This window comes from Electrophorus electricus, chromosome 4 (assembly GCF_041902795.1).
Source record: "Electrophorus electricus isolate QZ-2024a chromosome 4, ASM4190279v1, whole genome shotgun sequence".
NCBI lineage: Eukaryota > Metazoa > Chordata > Actinopteri > Gymnotiformes > Gymnotidae > Electrophorus > Electrophorus electricus.
In genome coordinates, this window is record NC_137500.1 from 8107501 (window position 1) to 8112500 (window position 5000).

General features: G+C 46.6%; 1 protein-coding gene and 1 long non-coding RNA gene across 6 annotated transcripts in view; one reads left to right on the forward strand and one right to left on the reverse strand.

Annotated features, from left to right (window-relative positions):
* Window positions 1-5000, reverse strand: part of mafb (MAF bZIP transcription factor b) — a 63712-nt gene that overhangs the window by 24287 nt on the left and 34425 nt on the right. The gene's annotated exons all lie outside the window — the stretch shown is intronic.
* The window catches only part of LOC145657632 (uncharacterized), a 12242-nt gene continuing 11460 nt past the window's right edge, over window positions 4219-5000 (forward strand). The window contains exon 1 of the long non-coding RNA XR_014123507.1: window positions 4219-4582. This is a non-coding gene — a long non-coding RNA (uncharacterized LOC145657632). The remainder of the gene's footprint in view (window positions 4583-5000) is intronic.

Consider the following 5000-nt stretch of genomic DNA (forward strand, 5'->3'; position numbering starts at 1 on the left):
TGCTGACAGCATCTCTCCGGGCAGAGGGACCGTAGCAAACCCAGAAGTATGACTCGTGCGAGGAGCAGAATTCACCAGGCCTGCTCCAGAAAGATCCTGAGGCATGCTTATTGAAGTAAATGACCATAAGCTAAATGAACCAAGCTCAGGGGCTTTCAGATCGCTTGTTCTGACTTGAAAATGTGCGCAAACCTCTCATCCTCTCATATACTGTTACATCTATTGTTCTGCTAGTATTCACTACCACAAAACATCAACTTCACCTCAAAAGAACAAATCTATAAATCAATAGCTTGCCAAATCACACTAAAGGACATCTTTCTCCACTTACATATTTAGAAACGACAGGGGAATAAAATCAGAAATTAAGCTAAGAAGGAAATCGTGGGGGATAAGGATCGGCTTCAAAATATTTGCACCACAATATTCATGCAAAGTGTCTTACACCACAGGCAATGTGCTGCTAACTCTCCCAGCTGTGCACGATCTCCACTGCTGCTTCACTAGCAGAGAGCAGGACAGCTGGACATTCCACGCGTTCCTCATCTTCCACCACGTCAATGTTTGTTTCCTTTCTTGTAAGCAGATCAGTGACTATAATGGCGTGCGCAGGTCATCCGAGCCGCGGGGGTCATGCGCCGAAGCGCTTTCCCCTCTTCCTTCCTGCTTTTTTTCACTTCATTTGTTCTTCACAGTATAAGTCATTAAGCCCTTATTTGCACTATGGCTACTTATCACATTCCTACAGTTTTTCTTACTTCTTAAATGTGCATGTGTTTTCTTCCAAACTATGTTGTGCATCATTGTAAAACATGCAACCATGCAAACCAAATAAGCTCTTCTGCAGAACATTGTGCTTAATCATCGGTTCCACGCTAAATTCTGCAGTTATCTGCAGCTGATATCCTCTTGCACTGATGGAAATTGTGCTATCACCAGGACGCTTTCCTCTTCTGCTGACGAATAACGTTCATGTTTTTCATGCTATTGAAACTGAGGGCTAAAATTCGAAAGCACCAGAACCAGACGATGAAGCAGACGATGACGAGACGTGATCCATCTGCAGGTCTGATATGAGATTTTTTAAACCAAAGTCAATGTAATATATATTTTAAAGACTATCAGATACCATTTGTTTTTGTAAATGTGCATTCCACATTCTGACAATAATATTCTCTTAATTCTCTTAATGTGAAAAACATGCCCAACATATGTGCTAATATATGTGCTAAATATTTCACATTCAGAAGTGTTTGGATCATGTTTTTCTCTCACAGGAGCAGAGACAGTGCCTCACGTTTATCAACCGCAGCAGACACCTGGGCGGTGCCGTAGGACCTGCTACTGTCGGGCCATATAAACCTCTTTGTAAGGACCTGAAAGGCACATACATCAGCACCATGAGAGCTAAAAGGCCACCCAGAGAAAACAAACAGCGTTATCTTGCAAGTGGGGGGAAAAAATCACATTGTACCAAACACGGGGATTTAAAGTCTATTTAAATCCAACATGCAAACATATTAATAAAACAGAGCTTTTAGCAAAACAGGCTAATCACAGTGCCAACACAAAACAAGGTTGTGAGGCCTGGAAATGAAACAACATTCACAGATCTGAGCCATAATAAGAGGTTGTACGGCTTCAGATCTTCAACTTATTATGGATTTAATTAAGACATTGTCATATCCTATTGTTAGGGAACAGAATGCTGCTTTGTAATCACGTGGTTTGTTGTTGTTGTTGTTGTTGTTGGGGTTTTTTTAATGCGTGGGATCAGGGATAGTTGAAAACAAGCAGCTTGGCAAGAAAAGGTTTCTGAAATGTTGTACCGGATACTTTGAATGCCGCCGGATCTGTTGGAGAGTCGACTCAGGCAACCCAGGAGAGAAACAGAACCGGGCTGCAGCAAATAAGATGTAGGTTCATTTCTTACCTATGCGTTTCTCTGATAAGACACTATTCCTACAGGAACACAGATGCATATCAAAATGGATTATTCGAGACATCACTTCCATTCTTCAGTGCCGCGTCTCCTAGCGAGTCTCGCGCAGTCCACGCGCGGACGGGTGAGAGGCCTAGTCGTGTAATGCCGTCGTAAAATGCGCTCTTTTACGGCTGATGGATTTGAATGGCCAAACCAAGGCACCTGCGGTGAATAAGGAGTCAGCAGCAAGGAGGAGAATGTATGAATATTTGATTGTTTCCTTGAGCAAGTCTTCCACGGCCTAAACGGGGGCGGCATGGGTTTGTCGAGGACGCAGAATAAAGGCCGTCCCGGGCTTGGGTTGTATAGATTCAATTACCGATGTTTATCACTTCACTGGTGACACATTATATCCGTTAAGGAACTCTCATTCAGGCCGGCTAAATGTTCGCACCTAGCACTGTGTCGTATCACTTTGGGTAAAGGGACGGGTGGGCGTACGGGAAAGAAGAGTCGCGCTCGCCGTAAATTGACAAATTGCAGGCATGCATTACTATTAACCTACATGGATGTTCGGGTCATACTTCTTAATTCACGTTGAGATCGGCACCTGAACAACAAATGCACCGCTGTTCATTCCCTGCCTGTCTGGGAGTATCGTGCAGCGCACCGGCGTATTTATCTACGAGCAACTGTTCCTCCACGCGCTTTTCTGCCCTGGCTCACACGCGTGCTGGCTGTAAAATACGAAGCGTGGTGCAAAGGCCGGACTGCTCCGCCTCAAAAGAAAGGAAAAAAAAAAAAAATCTGCAGATGGAAGTTGATGTATGAAATTAACCTTTGCTTTTCTAACTCCCGCGTCTGCTTCTCCTTCCCTCACTGCACGTGGAATGCAAACGGCCGGCCGCCCGGTCGCGCGTGTCGAGTCCCGTACGCGGGGAGAGTGTCTCCACCCGCGGGCTGGAGATATGGGGGGGGGGGGATGCTCTCTGCGGAGCAAAGCGTTGCTTCTCCTTCAGGCGCTCTACTTTTCTTTAGCGTCGCCAGCTAACGGCATCGGGTGCACCCGATGAGAACGTGGTCCGCGCACGTTGCTTGAGGGAATATTCAGAGAAAGTTTCCAACACCCCCGGCTCTGTCCGAGGACATGATGGATTAGCGAAGCAGAGGGCGGACAAGAGGAGAGCGAGCTGGCCGAGGCGTGGCGCGCGAAGAAGCGGAACGCGTCCGGTAACAAACCGCTCCTCTCACCTGCCACTCCAAAAAATGGCCACGTTACAGTTACTTTGTTTGATCACCAAAGCCTCTGTTTTTCTGACTTCTTGACGCTGGCAGCATGCCGACAGTCAGAAGCAAGGGTCTGACAGAGATGGCAGTGTAATGAAGTCGATGCCGGTACGGCCGCAGCGCGGCGAGGACATCTGCTGAAAGAGACGGATGGACATCTCCTACGGTGCCCCCTCGTGGCTGCCCACCCGCGCCTAATGAAATAAAGCGTGGGATATGAGGGACAGGAAGAGAGTGACACAAATGTATATGTGGGTGAAAAGGTAGTCAGGCCACCGCAGGCCTAATCACATCATCTGCTCAGGGAGACAAGCCACCTGCGGGGAGGACACAACACGGGGAGGGATGGCAGAGTCCGGGGGGGAAGGAGGGGAGAACTGAAGGACATCAAGAGTGAAATGTGCTTTGCACAATAATGTGTGCAGGAATCCCACCAAGGCACCTTACCTGCAGCCTACAAGGCACTGTTCAAATTATTGAACAGTTTGCACGTACGGATACCAAAGAACAGCCGACATTTACTGGAGAGATTTATTGACTTGTATCTATGCAAACACTTATGTGGGAGAAAAAAAAAAAAAAACCAAAAAAACAAACCATGCACTGAACAGCGAAAGTTAAAATGTGAACGTGAAATGAAAAGGATCGTTTATTTGTCAAGTCCAACACTTACTGCTTAGCTACCTAAATCCGGAAGGTGTCAGAGGAACATTTCTCCTCGTGTACCACTGCAGGGTGTGTAACACTTCATAATGTTGCGACAGTCTCTACTGTCCCCCCGGGTCTCAGCAACAACATCCGCTTAAGCACCTCGGTGATGTCACAGACAGGCCGGCACCGTCTCTGAATGACACAGTCATGCCCTGTGACCACACACAGACAGCTTTGGACTCATTCTCCCAGAAATCCCACTGTGCTTATCTGCATTGCAGAACACACGCGACGGGGGGGGGGGCCTTCTGTAGTTCCTATTTATAGCAGGGCAATGCAGCACGTGTGACTCAATCTCTCTCATGCTGTTCACGCGCTTGCTAAATCAGACCCTGGCTGCACCATTGTGGTTGTCATAAACTTTAGAAAAAGAGCCAATACAACAGATTACACAGTAAAAATATAAATATGCAGTAATAGTAAAAATTATTTCGAGCTGAAGCAAGGAAAAATAATGAACAGCGAGTCTTATTGATGTGCGTTTAGGATAAGGGAGTACATGGGCGGGACTGAAATGCTGACAGATGGGCTTTTTGCTCTGTGCTCTTTCCAGAGCAAACACCCTCACATGGCCTGACGGAGAGAGGCAGATGGAGGAACGTGAGACCGAGAGGGAGATAGAGAAAGAGGACGAGGGCTAGCCTCCACAGAGCGGTGTGGGTAAGACATGTTTACTGCCATCTCCGGGACACTCGATCCCCTCCCGGGCCACGCATGCCTATTTACAGTAAGGTCTATTGATAGCAGCCAGCTTCACAGTTTATTTCAATTAGGAAATAGGAAATAGGAAATCACATTTAAATCAATCCCACCTCTCCCTGGGCATGAATCAATGCCAGTACCTCCACAGGCTCCTCACAGAACTGCCCCATTTGGATATCTACTACAGTGTGTGTGTGTGTGTGTGTGTAAGTGTGGGTGTTTTGCAAGGATGAGGATGTATTTTATATGTAGGGATTTAAGAACACACAGTAAAAGACTCAATCATTGAACTTTAAAGGGCATATACATATGCATGCTTTTAGTGCACGTTCTCTGGGCCATGGAATAAACCCACTGATAATCATAGTATGATACT